Consider the following 18,796-nt stretch of genomic DNA (forward strand, 5'->3'; position numbering starts at 1 on the left):
TCTGAGTATCCATTTCTTGGAAAGAACTGCACCTCTCTCCTAGGAGTTAATGGGACCTAAATGTTTAACTTTGCTCAGAACATGGCTAGTTAAAGCCAAACCAAATTATTCTCAATCTATTTCTATCAAAAGAAATGTTACTTATATATACTTGTAGAGATCATTTAGCCTAGCAGTTATTTAATATATAACCAACCATTATTTGCTGCATGCAGTGGCTTAAGCTATTATTTAACATTCCTGAAATCTCTTCTGTACAATATCTACCAACATGGAATCTCTTATGGGTATGTTAAACAATACCAAAAACAACGAAGGAAAATAAATGGAAGAGGACAGCATTAAAAACTAAAGACTGACTGCATGTAATATTCTGGCTATCTTTAATTTATGTTCTTTTGCAAATCCTCTCTCTTTCTTCTAGTGATGCTGGGAAGCATACAGTAATTCTTTTAAAATGAGCACACTTAGAGGACTTGACTATAGACTGAAAGAAACTGGAGGAGAGAGGAATAGCGACTGGGTTGCAAGACCATCATAGTATCAAAATGTAAACATCTGGGTGCCTTATACCTATTCATTATTTATTTCATTGTTTTCTTCCACTGTTGGCTAATGAAATAAGAAATTTACTGCTGAGCTGGAATCTAGCCTTCCAGTGCTTTGGGGCAAGTGCTCTATCATCTAGCCAGAGGACATTCCTTCAGAAACACAGGATGGGATTATCCTTCTAAATATACCTTAGTACTGACGGCGTGTAGTGCCAACATGATATAGTAGTTTGAGTGTTAGACTATGACTGGAGACCAGGGTTCGAATCCCTGCTCAGCCATGGAAATTCACTGGGTGATCATAGGCAAGTCACACTCACTCAGTCTCAGAGGGAGGCAAAGGCAAACCACCACTGAATAAATTTTGTTAAGAAAACCCTGTGATAGATTTTCCTTAGGATCGTTATAAGTCAGAAGGCACATAATAACTTACAATTATGTTTCAAACAATATTGTTATATAAAACTGGCACCTGATTGCTTTCTTCAGTAGATACCATATTATTTATTCTTTGAAACCCATTTGTCTCTCCCTCTCTTCTAATGTATGCACTTCATTCTGATTGTGTGTAGAATACACCTTGTAGTCTGAAGTGGAACATGCTAGGAAGAGGTTTATCTCAGTGAGTCCCACTAGAACCAATTTGGTCATGAATAGCTTACACAACAGTGCTTTCAATGGGCCATTGTGCAAATCCCCCCCACTGCCCCAAAGCAAATCCCTGTACACAGAAGTCAAGAAAGGTCTTAGCTTCACCTTTCCCCAATGTTTTGTTTTCTATTTAATTAATTATTTTGAGGTGGAAAAACATCTAGCAATTTATATCCTCCCATGCTGTAGGACATGATACAAGGGTCAGTGTATCTGTTAGAACCAGACTTGTGCCACCATTAACTTTAATTGTAATGCTATCTGTGTCTATGTGTAGAAGTCTGATTTGTCAAAACCACCGTTTCTCAAGCAGGGTTCCCTGAGATTGGGATTTTGCAAGAGATCATTACAGTATTTTTTTTAAATTGCGCTATAGACATAATATTATATGGGGATTCTCTGAGACTTTGTTTCAAAAGTTCCTTCACAGTAAAGACCATTGAGAAACGCTTGTCTAAACTATGAATTGTGGGCACAATTCAGCTTCTGTTAAGCATATTCATACCCAAAAATTTTAACTGACAATAGCTAAGCTGTAATCCTATACTTAACTGGGAGTAAGGCTCAGCAAATTCAGTAGATCTTACATTTATGTAAAAATGTATGGTTTGGCAATGTGAAGAAAAGCAGTTGACTCCCTTTCATTGAAAGCAATGAGACTGATAAGTGTTTAAATTTAGCTGGACTGAATTCATTGTATGCCATTAATTTTGCAATTTTCTTGTTCCTATTTTAATATCTAAAAGTTTAAAAAATCATATCATCCAATGCTCATTTCAGACTGAGGATTCTCTCCTAGTGTCTGAAATCAATCACTTTATTTCCTCTTAGGCACTCAGCGCATGCAATAATTCTCCAGAGGTGCACTGCCTGTCAGACCTTATTGAGATTATAAAATTGTGCCATTTGTGGGGAAGGGTAGAAAGAATATGAAAAGCATTCTGCATTTTAAAAGGCAAACAATAATTAACTAAGTGTCTATACATTAGCAAAAATAATCTGTTTGTTAGGTTTAATTTTTTTAAATATCTTTCAATCTAAACAGGACAGTCTCATTCAGTTTTCACACATGGCTTTACTTGCAAGATTGGAGAGACATTATTTTACTTAAAATTAAACAAGCAGCAATGCAGGATGTTTGAGAAATGTATATGCAGGGGGCCAGGCATGACAAATGCAAAGTCAGAATTATTTTGAATGACTGCAGTGAAAGTCTATTACGGTTTTCAATTTTCAGAAATATAGGGCTTTTAGTGTACTTTTTTTAAAAAAAAATACTGATTCTGAAGGGTTAATTCGAACACTATTTGGGGAAATGAGATAATGAGAAGAGGATGTGTAGGTTTTTCTGGCTTTCCTATGGAACAAAATGCCATCTGAAGAGCAGCATGGATGTTTTTTCCAGAGGGACTTCAAGCACAGAGATTCTGTCAAAGCGATTGCTTCAGAACCCTACAGCTACAACTAAACTTCTCCACTTATCATTCAGTATTAATAAGCTGGATGATTCTTTACGAGTCAAGAGAGCAAGAGAAATAACTTATCACATTAACTGTTTGTGGAGTCTAACAGTGCAGTTTATACATCTTTACTCTGGAGTAAATCCTATTTACCTTACTCCCAGGTAAATCTGTTCAGGAATATAGCATGAGACTACCATGAAATGCCCATTTACTAGAGAGAAATTTCTATTAAAATCGATAGGGTGCATTTCTGAATATTCATACTGAAAATTGGGTTGTAAGGCTGAGAGCAAGTGACATTTAAAGACACCAAAGTTGCAAATTGGAAGCCAGTCAGAGTGTGAATTCAGCAGGCCAAAAGAAGTCCCCAGCAGTGCGATCAAATTTTTGTATGATATTGGACATTTACTGGATAGTAGTACTGATGACTAAGATATTCTTGTATCAAATTGTTAGAAAATTTTCAAAATGTTGAAAGTTTTGACAACTATTTTTTGGAACAATGAATGCAAGCTACAGGAAAAGAGATTCCACCTCAACATTAGAAGGAACTTCCTGACAGTAAGGGCTGTTCGACAGTGGAACAAACTCCCCCGTAGTGTAGTGGAGTCTCCTTCCTTGGAGGTCTTTAAGCAGAGGCTGGATGGCCATCTGTTGGGGATGCTTTGATTGGATTTCCTGCATGGCAGGGGGTTGGACTGGATGGCCCTTGTGGTCTCTTCCAACTCTATGATTCTATATGTGTGAAATATTTTTTGCCTATCTATGTATGCACCCATATAGCTATACTTCAAATTACAAAGAGGGAGGCAGTGACCCCTTTACATGTTGTGACAATGCCCTTGGCTGTGTGCAGTGCTCAAATTATGCATAAAGGGTAAGGATGGACATCATGAGATCCACAAGCCTCATCCTCAAATTCTTCTACATTTAGTCTAATAATGCTTTCCCGCTATAGACTTCTAAAACAATTTCTGAGGGCACTGTACATAACCCTCCAAACTGGGTGGAGGACTATAGAAAGCTTGTTTAGGAGTAAAATTGGATTAGTTAGAATCATCCTGCAATTCATGTTTTCCATTTCTCCATTCCACTTACATGAATGACAAAATCAGTGTGGCTGCAATTTGACAAACATGCTTTTCTCCCTGCAGCAAGGCTTTCATTCCATTTTCATCATCTATTTCTGGTTGTAGGACAGGCACCGAACTCAACTGCCTGACATCCACCACCACCACCACTTCCTCCTGTATTCTTATTTTCTCTTTTGGGTAGTTCAAGGCAGACAGGAATAAAATCAGAAAATTAAATTACTGGCAAGTCAGAAAATATGGTTTAGTATTGAGGCTGGTGAAGCTATGAAGTTATGTTGTAATGGTCTACTGTAGTATGATCAAGCTACTAATCCCAGATTGTAGCTATTCAGGAAGCAGTTAGAGACAAATTACACATTATCTCAGAGAAGTGATTGTACTTGCAGCCTGCACAAGTAAAGGTATCATTTTTGATAGGGTGCCTTCAGTTCAAAAGCTTACTATGCTGCATCTACAGAAACAGAATTCTGTAGCTTCTAATCACGTGAGTTGCCATCTTTCTGCATCTTTGAATTTCTAGTTGGCTGTTCAGGAGATGGATTAGTGCTGGATTTGAACTGGGTGGTTACACACCAACATAGGCTCTTTCACCACATGTTCGGTCTATGTGTTCAACAAAACAAGGTGACAGAATTGTGACAAATCAAACATATGATTATTTGCTAATTTTCATGACACCCTCAATCTCCTGCCTGAAGCATTCTGGATTCTGGATTCTGCATTTATGTATTGGATTATAGGGGTTTCAAGCCACTTGGAAACAGATCAAAGATATTCCTGCAAATAAAAGCAGCAACCAAGTTCTTGTACAGGGGACCCATGGTCCTCTACATGGGTTTGGATTCTATTAACTGCAGCCAGCATGAGTTGTGGTTGAATACAATGGGAGTTGGACTTCTGCAACATCTGGAATACTATCATATTTCCATTCTTATTATAGTCTGTATCAGACAGATGTTCTAGTGTCAACTGCGCTCTTCTCGGGTAGATTCTATTTGTAGAAGGGTTTTGTTGTGTTTACATAAGAGAGCAGTTTTAAAAATCCATGTGTTTCTCCTTCTCATAGCCTGATGTAGTAGAATCCAGTCTTGTTTTAGGATTCATTGTGCTGTATGTATAATTCAGGTCCATGCAGCTTTTTCTACAGTTATCCATTTTTTGAACCATAAGTTGACCAGAGTTCAGTTTCCAGCACAGCCCACTTGGTACTGAATAAGACACACTCTCCATTTCATTTTCTGTAAAATAAAAATAATGGTGACCTACCTCACAGGACAAAGAAAACGTAAAATCATTACAGAATATGTTGTGTTTGGTATGTACTGTTAGGAGCACATTTCCTGTTCCAAGTTCAGCAAGATACAGTGTTGGAGACTGCAGTTCAGAGGCTCAACAACTTAAAGAAAATTTGGAGTGTCTTTGGCCCTCCAGATGTATTGGAATTTAACTTCCAGAAGCTCCAGCCAACATGGCAATTGTTTGTGGGAGTTGTAGTCTAAAGTCCCCCAGCCTTGCCTTAAACACTAACACTTATATTTGCTGGTCAATGACCGAATAAACTTTTTCATACATACTAACACTTATATTTTAACACGTGACTTGAGTTTTCCAGATGACTGAAAAGTGGAGATTGATTCTGCATAAATGCATCAGATCTGCTTGGTAGTCTCTTTGGCCCCAATGTTTGCAAAGCCTTTATTTCCCCCCCTTTGTAACCAATCAACTTTAAATATCACTTCATAAATCTGAGAGAGAATTTAGCCTACAAAAGTTGATGATCCAGTGCATGTGTAATGTGCACAGGCCTCCCTGTTCATTTTGTAACAATACATCTATCCCTCTGGAGTTCCTCTTCAAGGGTCGCTGGTCCACATTGGATTCAACTTACTACTGGATGATAATATTATTTATCTAAAGGAATGCAATGGCTGCAATGAAAATAGAATGTGTGGAATTTACTGTCATAGGATGGTGTCCACTAAGACAGATGGCTTTTTAAAACAGGTAGGCATTTATTTATTTGTCTGTCTGTCTGTCTGTTTATTTTTTATTTTATCCAAGAAACAGGAGGTGGCCTGTGTGGATACTTCTCTTTTATCCTCACAGTATATCTGCAAGGGATGTTAGTCTGAAGCTACAGCAAGGAAGGCAGTAGCAATGAGAAAGTGAGTCTGTCCCAATGCCATTTTGAACTTAGATTTCCATGAGCTAATTCCAGCACTATACTATTTCTTCATTCTGGCAGGATTGATACAGTACTAAATCAGACCTTGGAAAAATTACCACTCCCAAAATCTTCCAGCCAGCATGACCAGTGGCCATATTGGTTAGAGGATATGGGGATTTGGGGTACAAAACTACTACTTTTCCTAGCCTTATTCTAAATATCATGTTGCCAATTACATGACTAGACTCTCTGTTGTTTGCTTTTTCAGTGGGAATTTCCCCATTGGAATCAAACAAGTTGGACCTGGGGAGGAAAAAGTTTCAGTGTACCTATGTCCCAACAGAAGTATAAAACAAAAGTACTCCTGTTTCAAGCAGCCAGCCATGCCTTCCTCCAGTGTACTATAAGAGGTTCAAACATGGAATTGCATTCCCACCCTTTGTCCGGGAAAACAGCCAAAGGGCTGATAAGACAGCTAGTTCTCAAACAAACAACCCCTCCCCCCAGAACAGCAAAGTTAGTGTAAGCTACAAGGTCCTGAAGATTCACAGTAGCTCTACCAAAAGGGATTACCAAGAGAATTGTCAGACAGTCCAAGGTTCAGGGTATCAGAGAGGCAGGTCAATAAAGCAGTCCAAGGTCAAGGTTTCCGGGTAGTCAAGACAAGAAGCCAAAGGAGCCAGAGACAGAGTCTTTCCTCTAAAAGAGTCAGATATCCACTGGCAAAGAACCACACATGCTCCAGGTGCTTAAGAAGGCAAGGAGCCGGCCTTCAGCTGTGTCTGATTACGAACACGCTTCTGATAAAGCCTCCGAGATCTTCGAAGGCCCTCTCTTTCTGCTCGACACTCCTTGAAGGTAGGCACACTGCCCAGATCCTCCTCCATGTCCACAGCCTCGGCACCAGGCAAACTTGACTGCTGAACCTCTGGAGGGGCCACAGACTCTGCTCCAGCAGAACTAGGGCCAGCCTCTGGCTCCTCCATTACAGGTTCAAGCCCCAGGGGCTCTGGCTCCTCCATTACAGGTTCAGGTCCCAGGGGCTCTAGCTCATCCTCTGAGTCCTCCAAGCCGTCCTCCAGGCTGGGCATGACACCCTTTCCCCATGTTTCCCACATTTCCTTTTTAACATTCAGACTGGAATCAGTTAATCCCAACTAAAGCAAACTATTGAATCAATTCCTGAATGGTAAATCAACACATAGGTAAATGCAGTTGACTCAGTGACTCTAGTTGGGACTAACAATAGCATTTACACCTCCAGTGGTTCTTGGCTACCTCACTGAGTTTATTGTTTATTGAGGGTGAAGAAGTGGTTCCCTTTTGGTTTCTTAAAATGTATTTCTCCAGGTTTGCCACAAGCATGCTGAAGTAACCTTTTTTACTGAGGGACCCCATTTTGGTTTTATTTCTGTTGGTGCTCACCACCTGAATTCATTATTGGAGAGAATGATGATGCTTCAGTTATAGCAGACTCAGTACAAAGCAGGTACCTTCCTGCTAGGTACCAAATGGGAAAAGATAGTAGAACTCTTGTCTAGCACTCTGCTAATCTTATTAAAAGTGCTTACTCCATATCAAGACTCAGTCACAATGACAGCAGAGTGTGAAGAAGCACACTCTGTTCCTGTCAGTGAGATCTCTGTGGACTGAAATGGGGAGTGGGTAGGAGAGGTTTGAGAGTTTGTAATGCTTGCTCACTGGACTGAAAAATACATCCAGTTTTGGTGTGCCTTAAAAAGAACAAAAAGACTGATACCATTTCCCCATTTCCATGAAGACTTGAAATACAACAGCTGAGAATCTGCAAAAGAAACATTCTACCCAGAAATGTTTTAGAGAAGGGGGGGGGGGAGGAATTAAGACAATTCCTGGTTCAGCACATGAAGATGAATCGAAAAAGGTGGTGATTTTCCTGTTAGTATATACTGATTATTGATCTATAACTGAGAAACAGTGAGCAAAAATGATGGAGGGCAACACAGTTCTCTGCTTCTTCATCTGCTCCCAGAAGATTCAACTGTTATCAATGTATTATTTAATTTCATTTAAAAATATACTTTAGGTCTCCCTTCCCCACCATTAAGGCCTTCAGTGTAGTAAATATCAACACAATAACAACAAAGGGGGTAGACAAACCTTTGCTTTTGTTACTAGAGCCTGGTACAAAAGGCATATTATTTAGAGTTTGATCATTCTCTCTCTGAGGTTCGTTTTGTGTACAAGAACAGAACTCACATATTTAATATGTATGTGTTGGAGCAATGGTGGTGGTTACAGTGTACTTAAACTGGCAGTTAAACTATTGGTCCCTCTATATTCTTATATTGTTAGGATTAATGAAGTAGGAACCCACCCCATTCTCTTTTGTGAAATAATATAAGAAGAAATAATTGTGTAGACAAGTGACATGATTTATATTGTATGTGCACAAATGGAGCATATTCTCAAAAAGTATGTTTAAATTTTACTATTTACAAATATTTGGGGAATTACATGCATGCTATTTTATTGATATACAACCTGATTCTATGTATGTTGAGTCTACAATAAGCCCTAATATATTCAGAGGGTCTGTCTTTCCTTCAGTAGGAATGTATGTCAACTGGAGATACCTCAGTTTTGTCAGTATGCTGTATTAACACTTCTCCAATCCCCCTACACATTCCACAGGCATTTTTGTGTGCCTACAATGGAATTGCCTCCATATATATGCCCATGCTGTGCTTTAACTCTGCTAGCTGTGAACATTTACAATGATCAAATGACATATTTTGTAGCTGATATGGAATTACGTTGCTGCAACTGGCCCATTTTTCTAAAAACCATATGTTCAGATAGGCAGAGGGATCACTACAATTGGCAATTTATAGCAGCTAGTACTGGAAATAACATCAGAAATGAGAAGGTTCAGCTCTGGTGCTGGTAGATGCAGTACACAATTAAGATGGATGGGTGCGAAAGCTCAGAGGACCTCTAATTTCTGTATTCATCCTTCATGAATATGAATGAGAAGAAGAAGAAGAGGAGGAGGAGGGGGGGGAACCAGTCTGCTACATTCAGTTGTAATTCAATGAGGCTCGACTGAACTCTGTAAGGCATATGCAATTTAGGATGTATTAAAATACTAGGCTTACAAAATACACATTGTGTTCATTAGAATGGACTATTTATCTGATGTACCTTGCCCTTCTTTTTACTTAATCCATTGAAGAGCTGTGCAATATTCTTGTCAACTGTCCCTCCACCACAAGCTGATAAGTCCCACTGAATTTTATTTTTGGAACAGTGTGTGAAAGAGACAAAAAAGGGAGGGAGAAGTTGGGGTGGAGGAAAGGAGATTTATTTTAAAAAGAAAAAAAAAATCAGGCTGCGTCAGCTCTAGGAAAAAAACAGAGAACAATACTGTGCTCCCAGGGACACATTCCTGAGGCCCTGGAATAAAAAAGAAATAACCCTTTGGGGTCTTGGAATGATGAAATTCAATCCTTGGGGGAGGAGACCCCCAGATTTCACCTTTCCCCATTCCAAAACACTACAGAGATTTGTGGAATTATTCTCTTCAGCGATGGAGTAGTGATGTACAAATCAAGCATGTGTTCTTGCAGGTCAGGGGCTCTCATCCAAATGTGTTCTTTCCAGAGGCTCCCACACAGAGAGAAGTTCAAATCTGGGACAGAATACAGTAAGCAAAATAATATGCTTTTATTTTTTAAAGGACATTCAAATACAAAGCCTTGTCTGTATATACATGTCTGTATATACAAAAATGTTCTTCTCCCTTCTTTTTTTCTTTAATTTGCATCTTTAATCATCATCCATCAATTTGAAAAGCAATGCAGTATTTTCCACAGGGATACATGTAAATGTTTTCTGTAAATTCATAGGGCATATCCTTCCCATTCAGCTACAGATTCTTTTGAGACAAGGCAGGCTGACATTGTGATAGTGTCATCCCTTCAGAACAAGGAAAATCTCGGGACAGTTTTCACCAGCATCTCCAGTTGTAACTATCATTGCACAGAGGGGGACAAAGATGTGTGTGGTGGATATGGCAGTTGGCAGGGAGGGAGATCTGCAACTGCAGATTCTCACATCAAGGAACATTTAAACCAACACTAGGGATAATCTAAATCATGGATCACAAACATGTGGATATCCAAATGTTGGACTCCAGTACCTGTAAGGTCTAAGTAGCACAAACCAGACATGGCAAACCTCCTCAAATGGTGGAATCCAGTATCCATCACCCCAAAGCAGCATAGCCAACAGTGACAAATAATGGTTGAATCCAGTATCCATCACACCAAAGTAGGATAGCCAACAGTGATAAATAATGGGATTTGTAAGACAGTGATGTTTGCAACATTCCCTATCCCAGGTCTAAAAGAATTGTATTGGTCACATGTCTTGAGAGGAGGAGAGGAATTCACTACAGTTGGTAATACATAGCTGTTATTTAGCAGCTAGCATACAGTTAACATGAGGTTACAGTAAAATACACACCGTATGGAATGGGGGGGAATAGAAAAAGCCAGAATGAGAACTATAGTTCTCTCCATGATTTGGCACTGCCACCATGTTTGGCAGAGCTTTGGAAAGACTGATAAATGTGATATCATAATAGTTTTTCTGTGGATTAATTAGAAGATGTATGTAGCATATCAGGTATCATACTTATATCAGTTTAAGACATATTTATTGTTTTGTTATTAAATTGTGAGTTGCAGCAGCTTTATTTGGGTGACTGTTTTTGTTTGTTTAGTGGATTGGACTACATTGAACACAGTATTTAGGCTGATTATTGCAGCTCACAATATTAATAAAATTCAACAAATACATCTACACCTGAAATTAAAAAAAAAGCACAGCTAGGGCAGGAGCAGCTTCCTAGGGCATGTGTGTGTATTGTTTAATGATGTTATCAAGCCACCTTGAGTTCTGTTTGGGGGGGAAAGTGGAATACAGTGGATCCTTGTTATACGCTGGGGTTTGGTTCCAAGATCCCCTGTGTATAACAAAATCCATGTATGGTCAGGTCCCATTAAATATAATGACATAGCAAAATGGTGTCCCTAATAAAAAATGGAACATCAAGGTAAATTTATACTTTTTTGGAACATTTTCAAACCGTGTATGCTTAAATCCGTGTATAAAAAAATCCGTGTATAAGAAGGGTCGACTGTATAAATGGAATAAAATAGAATTGAACATGCTACATCATGCTTGTACAGTGTCAATCTACACTCATGTAGTTACACGGTGATTGGACACCATCATCCTGCTGAATACTGACATTGTACAGCTGATTGTGTCTTTGACAATGTTTCTGCTTATTGTCCCATTGTGGAATGGGCAATCCACAGCAGCTATTTCTACAATTTCAGTTATTCAAGTGGTACAGTGAAGGAACTGATTGATTGTTATACACCATCCAAGAATGTGTAGCTGCATGGCTGGAGTCTTGAGTAGATCCACTGAACCAATTGTTTAATGATGAGTCAATCTGTAGGTAGATGCAATTGATTCAATGGCTCTGCTCTCAATGGGATGAACAACAAGATTTAGGCCTGTGTGGAATGACTGCACTTGTGGAATTCAGCTTATGAAACCATTAAAGGAATACTTCCATTGCACAATGATAAAAAAAAGTACAAGTGCATATGCAAGGGAATTTGTACTGCTGCATGATACCAAAAGGGCAATCTTTGTTACATTGACTAACTGATTGATTGAATTAATTTATATTTTCTCCTGGGATGGAACTAAAGGCCCTGGAGAGGTGCAGGAAACAATCCAACAGGATCAGATGTCTAATGCTATCTTCACCGGTAGCCCTCTCTTTGTTCTTTCAAACTGACTTAAGATGACTGCAATGATGTTACTGTCGTTATATCATACTGATTCAACAATAATCAATCAAGTGCATTATGTACATTGTTGCCTTGATTAACTACATCACTACTTATGGTGGTCTGTGGAAAGGTGACAGTTCTTAAGTTATTGGCTGCCAGTTTGTGGCAAGTTTCTAGGTGATAAGGAAACAGTTGTAGTCAATAGGCACAAATATGGTACCAACCCCTGGCACATTAGGTAAAACCCTGCCAGTCCCCCATATCAGAAGAGGCAATGTGATCAGATGCCATGATGGACGATGATCTATTACTGTAGGAGTTACATAGGCATCTGTCTATAGTTTTAACTATCTGGATGGAATGATAATCTGTACACCTATTTTTAATGCACGTTTATTCTTATATGCTAAAATGCCTCCCTGGAAAATTCCTATTGGCCAGATTATCCAAGGGTCTATTCAGAAGGGCATACAATAATATAACCAGATGGAAAGAGAGTGATTTGGGCATCTGTGTTTCAAAGACAGTGTGATGACAATCTGTTTGCACATAAGAGGGTCCTTCTTCATAATTAGCTAATGCTATCAATATTAACAGTACTTTCAAGCAGATGATTTTTCAAATGTTGGTTCAATGGTTCCGTGAAACTGAAGTTCCTAAGTGACATAAGAGGGTTTGCATTTACAGACTTGAAATTCAGGATGGGCCTCAGCTGGCTTGGTCTGTCCACTTATCATCATGGAGTCTCAATATTTTGCCATTTACTTATGTTAGATTAATGGAAAACAGAAATATACAACAAATATTACATTTCAATGTATTTTGGTTTATTTTAATCAAAAGAGCACATCTCCTACATCATGTGCAGACTGTTCAGGGTATTTTGTATGCTTTTTTGGCTCACTCATTGGCTTGGCAGATTTAACAATGAACCAAGGCCTACAAGGAGGTGCAATTTGGCATGGCATGTTGACTTAAATTTCTGAATTGGTCGCTCATATTCATGGAGAAGTGCTTTCCAGCTTACTGTATATACTCAACTATAAGTTGACCTCATTTATATGTTGAGTTTAGGTTTGGGGGCCAAAATTATTGATTTTGATATGACCCATGGATAAGTCAAGGATAAAACTTAAGGGCACATAACAAAGGATGTAAAGGATGAAGAAAAGGAAAATGATGCCAAGGAGCTTACAAAATTTCCAACAGGCATAGCTGCTTGTGTTCACCCTCAACGCTGAATGGAGGAGGTGGGAACTACAGTAAATGGTATTTGTGTGGGGAAAGTGACCGAGTGCAAATGAGGCTAAGAAAACACACATGTCAAAAAGGAGGTAAGAACAAAACAAATAAAATGGCAACCGTGTTAGTAGTGATTACAGTCTTCAATTTTAATTTAATAGCTTTGACTGATTTTAACCCAGAAAAGTTGACAAACAGGCATAAATGTCTTATTAAAATCCTTCAAAGTCTGATTTCTCTTGGCTATAACTTTGAGGGAAGAGCCAAAGTTTTGCTGCCGCTGCCATTTTCTCTCCAAAGCATTCAAAAAAGTCAGTGGTAGAGGAAGTAGTGGGTTTTTAAAATAAATAATAAATAATAAAATCTTTATTTATAGCCCGCCTTTCCATAGATCAAGGCAGGTTACAGTCACATAATACACTACGCAATAAAAACAGCAATAAAATACGTTAAAACTACAAATTGCAACATCCAAGCTAGCACAAAATTACAGCAGCAGTGGAGGGAGAGCAGAAATTACATTGGGGACGCTAGGGGAAAGCCTGCTGAAAAAGGAAGGTTTTTAACCCCTTCCTAAATAGGTCGAGGGAGGTGGCTGAGCGGAGCTCACTGGGAAGCGAGTTCCAGAGCTGTGGGGCCAAGATGGAAAAGGCCCTCTGTGATGTTGCTGAATATTTTGCATCTGGAACACTCAATAATTGCTTCCCAGCCGACCTGAGTGAGCGGGGCGGATTATATGGAGAGAGGTGGTCCTCCAAGTACCCTGGACCCAGGCCATTTAGGGCTTTATAGGTGATAACCAACACCTTGTATTGCGCTCGGAAGCGAATGGGCAGCCAATGTAGATCTTTAAGGACAGGTGTTATATGACTGGCCCTGGTGGATCCAGTGACCAGTCTTGCTGCAATGTTCTGAACCAATTGTAGCTTCCGGGTATGGTACAAGGGTTGCCCCATGTCAAGCGCATTACAGAAGTCCAGCCGAGAGGTTACCAGAGCATGTACCACCGTTTCAAGGTCCCCCCGGCCCAGGTAAGGTCACAGCTGGCGTATCAGCCAAAGCTGATAACAGGTGCTCCTGACCGTTGTATCCACCTGAGATGTAAGGTGGAGCGATGAGTCCAGGAGGAGTTAGGTACTCCTGGGACAGACTAAGCTCTCACCTTTTGCCATTCTACTCAGAGAAGAGGATAATCCCTTTTTATATACATAAGAGTTAAGGTACAATACTTATATTGACCCACGGATAAGCTGATCCATGTTTTTGGAGTCAATTTTTTGACTAGCATTTCTAGACCTATACATGACTATACACAGCACATTGCAAAATGGGCTTGTATTTCTGTCACTGGTTCAACATGCATAGCATGTTGCTGGATGCATCTATATAGGTGTGTAGTGTTTTTATAATTGTGAAAATTAAAAATGACCTCATTTCCATTTGCAAGTTTATAGAGAATATGGTGCCACTGGAGAACACAGCAACCCTTGACCACCTCTGACCTTGTGACATCCTATAAACCAATAGCAGCTGGTAGCTTCTACATCTATGGAATAGTGAATCCGGGTTTCAGTGTGAACTTTAAAGGAGGTATACTGGATGCTGAACCTATTTGGGGGATAGGGTTTAGCACGTTGTTGTTGTTTTTGTGTGCCTTCAAGTCATTTCCATCTTATGGCAACCCTAAGGCAACCCTATCCTGGGGTTTTCTTGGCAAAGTTTGTTCAGAGGAGGTTTGCTATTGCCTTTCTCTTACGTAGCTCCTTTAAAGCTCACAGAGCAGATTCCCTGCCCTAATAATGTGGAAGTCACCAGTCACCACTGCTGTAAGCCTCTGGTTTTTCCCCACTTCATAATCTGAAGGTAATAAGTACCCTTTTGGAAGGACAAAATAAAGAAATACATAATGTGATTAACATGATATTAAAATATATTCTTTCACTGTGAATATTTTACATTAAGGATTGGAGTCAAGAGGTTTTTGATCACCCATTCACTCCTTCTGACTTGGCAGCTGGTTGCCTGGATTTTGCTCTCCCAGCAAAGCACCTTGGATGAGTTGCTTCATGGAAGTTATTCAATAAGAAGAATCTGGTTCTTACGTACCCACAGAGTACCTGGCAAAAATATTCAACATTGCTAAAATGTTCAAGCTTATTGAATGTCCACATTCCAAACAAAGCAAAACAGGCTGTATTGAAAGAGGAGGGTGAAAAGATCTATTTACATCTTACAGGGATACAAGGTTTAGGTTCATACATATGAAAAGGTATATATTTTTAGAATCTGTCTTCTTTTTAAAAACAAACTCAAACCCTTCATTAAAAAAAGGGGAGGAGTGACACATTTGTGATCAATATTCCAATTGATGTCATATCCTATTTAGTTTTAGACGTATCCTATTTAGCTTATACATAGCTTATGAATATTTATTTAATAATTTAATTATAGTGGAGGGGCAGGATCAATAGAGGAGAAGAAGGCAGTACTTTTTGTATGTGTGTGTTTTAAGTACTAGCAAATAGCCCTTATCTAATAAAGCTTCTAGACACTCAGTAAGTGAAAATGCTTTGTGTCTTTGCTTTGCATTGGGTAAATTTGAAGCTTAAAGGCAAGACAGTCTGCTAAATCTGCAGATCAGTGGCAACAGGACCACAGATGCCATTATTTACATTTCTGTCCTTCCACTCCTGATGTTTCTCAGTATGTGGAAACCAATCTGCAACCAGAGGTAATAGACTAAAATACCACAGTTGTGAAGCTGCTTTTGGAAATCCCCAGTGACAATAAAATACAAAATATGTATCCTGAATTAATGACAGCTTTGCTTTGCATTCCGTACCTTGGAAAACCTTTTTCAAACACTAGTATAGAGATCTGGAACTGTCCAAAGTGCTGAACCACAAACGTTCCTTAGCCCAGCTCTAATTTTATTAGTATTCACACTCATGCATGGGTAATACTTTGTGAACTAAAGATTTTATGCCAGCATTATAATTTTGATCTAATGTTAAGCCTGGGTACAAGATGTTCTTTCTTTTTCCTCTGCAATTCAGTGTTCTTGATATTTTAACTAATAAAGACTTGCTTTCACACAGCAGCTTTTGCACCAGGTTTCTTTGATAAAATTATTATTATTATTATTATTATTATTATTATTATTACTTGAGGAAGAAAGAGCTACAATGAGTGGCACTTGTGACTGGACATGGCATCACAGTTTACATTTGCATCTGGTCTGTGTATGCCTGTTGCTGATGAAAAAAAAGTATTGGTTTGTAGAAGCAGCTTCTAATTTGCATCTTTCCTCTAGCAGACCAAGCCACTGGCTAAATATGTAGGGATATAGTACTATGAGCCAGTGGATTAGTTGTTTGTGTGTTAGATTACAGCTCTGGAGACCAGGGATAGAACTGCCACTCGGCCATAGAACCCCCAGTGGGTGACATTGGACAAGTCACACACTCTCAGTACCAGAAAACCCCATGATAGATTTGCATTAGATTTGTCTATCATGAGCCTGAAATCACTTGGAGGCACAAAACAACAACAGCAACAACAGCAGTACTATAGACAGTGACAGTTAGGAAATTTGCTCAGTTTTATTTAATGTGAACATTTCAAATTTGTACTTGCCATATTTAGATAAGGGCTGGAATATGCTATCGATACATTTACAAAGTTTGCAGTGTAGTTTGCAAAAAGAAAAAAGAGAGAGAAAATACACACAAGGGAAGACCATTATTTTTAAGAGCTAGAAAGTAGGGCAAAAATGTATTTACTGTATTTGAAAAGAATGGGGGCTTTTGGATCAGAAGGTGGAATTCTCAAAAGGAAATCAGTCTTCTAAACCTGGATCAGAATGGAAAACAGAAAATGAGATGCATGAACTTTTAGATTTGGAGTCCAAGAAGAAAAGGTTCCAATTCTTGTTGTGTGCCTTCAAGTTGTTTCTGACTTGTGGCAACCCTAAGGTGAGCCTATCACAAGGTTATCTGAGTTTGACTTACCCAAGGTCACCCAGTGGGAGACATCCCCATCAAAGCACTCCTTTGTGTCCAGGGCCAGATTTCATTACACAGAAAAGCAAGTTATTTTAAGATCATGAGTAACAAACCAATGGGGGAGAAATCTGCACTGCTGCATCATAATTGTCATCCATTGCAAAAGGGAACACAAAGTGCATACTTTCAAAGCTGAGAGTGTGTGGAAGTGGATGATGACAACAGTAAGAACAACATCTTCAAAGCCACATATAAAAGTATTCTTTGGAACATCAAAGCATGACACAAGAAACCCTCAGTATGTCTCTAAGACAAGAATGAGAAACAGCACCGCACAAAGATTCTGTAGCGCTCCATGACATCCAGCACAAATTTTTATACATATCCTGCTGAGTTGTGTTCACTCCCAGGGAAGTGCATTTTGGACTGAAGCCTTAATTGTTGTTATTATTGTTGTTGTTAACTGCCTTCAACTTGACCTCAATACATGTCAACCTTATGAATGAGACATCTCCTCTATTCTCAGATTCTTTGGTCAAGTCGTGCAGGTTCAGGCCTGTGATTTTCCATTGAGCCTAGCCATATGGTGTGCATCTTTTCTCATGTCTTCCCATGATGTGGCCAAAGTACGACAGCTTCAATTTGATCACCTTGGCTTCCAGGAAGAGTTCAGACTTGATCTGTTCAAGGACACATTTGTTTGTCTTTTTGGCTGTTCATGGTATCCTCAGCACTCTTCTCCAGCACCACATCTCAAGTGAGTTGCTTTTCTTCCTGTTCACTTTCTTCACTGTCCAGCTCTCACATCCATACATGGTAACTGGAAATACAATGGTTTGTAGGAATCTAACTTTAGTTTTCAAATGTGCATCTTAATAAATAATAATAAATAAAATCTTTATTTCTATCCCGCCCTTCCAAGAAGATCAGGGCGGCTTACAACAGTGCAAGTGCACACAAATACAAAGTTAAAAACACATAAACATTAATATACATTTTTTAAAACAGCAATAAAAGCCCCATTAGCCCGTCCTCATGGCCACGGAAGAGGAGGGAGGCCCACAGGATCTTTATTCGGGGAATGCCTGCTTAAATAGGAAGGTCTTGAGATCCTTCCTAAATTGGGCCAGGGTGGTAGATGAGCGGAGCTCCATGGGCAGCGTGTTCCAAAGGGCTGGGGCAGCTGTGGAAAAGGCCCTTCTTGAGGTAGAAGCTAACCTGGCCCCAGGCACCTTCAGCAATTGCTGCCCAGATGTTCTGAGGGTGCGAGGCGGATTGTACGGGGAGAGGCGGTCCTTTAGGAATCCTGGGCCCAAGCCATTTAGGGCTTTATAGGTAATAACCAACGCCTTATATTGAGCTCGGAAGCGAATGGGCAGCCAGTGTAGATCTTTGAGTACAGGTGTTATGTGGCTGGTCCTGGATACGCCAGTGACCAGCCGGGCTGCCATATTCTTTACATTTTAGGATCTTGTCTAGTCCTTTCATGGTTGTCCTTCCCATTCTTAATCTTCTTCTGACTTCTGGACTGCAGTCCAAAGCTTAACTCTTCATGGTATGAAAAGTGATTCCTTTGTCTGTCTTGAATTTAATATAAATAAAATTCATTCGCTGATCTCAACTGCCATTAAAATGGAGAAGGGATAAAAGATCCATCTTTTACATTCACTCTTTCTATACCAGTCCAGGTCTGGTGTCAATATAGCACTTCTTGAGAACCCAGCAAGGTCCACAACTGATATCTACTCTAATCCTTTTAAACCAGTGCT

This window comes from Sceloporus undulatus, chromosome 3 (assembly GCF_019175285.1).
Source record: "Sceloporus undulatus isolate JIND9_A2432 ecotype Alabama chromosome 3, SceUnd_v1.1, whole genome shotgun sequence".
Taxonomy (NCBI): Eukaryota; Metazoa; Chordata; class Lepidosauria; order Squamata; family Phrynosomatidae; genus Sceloporus; species Sceloporus undulatus.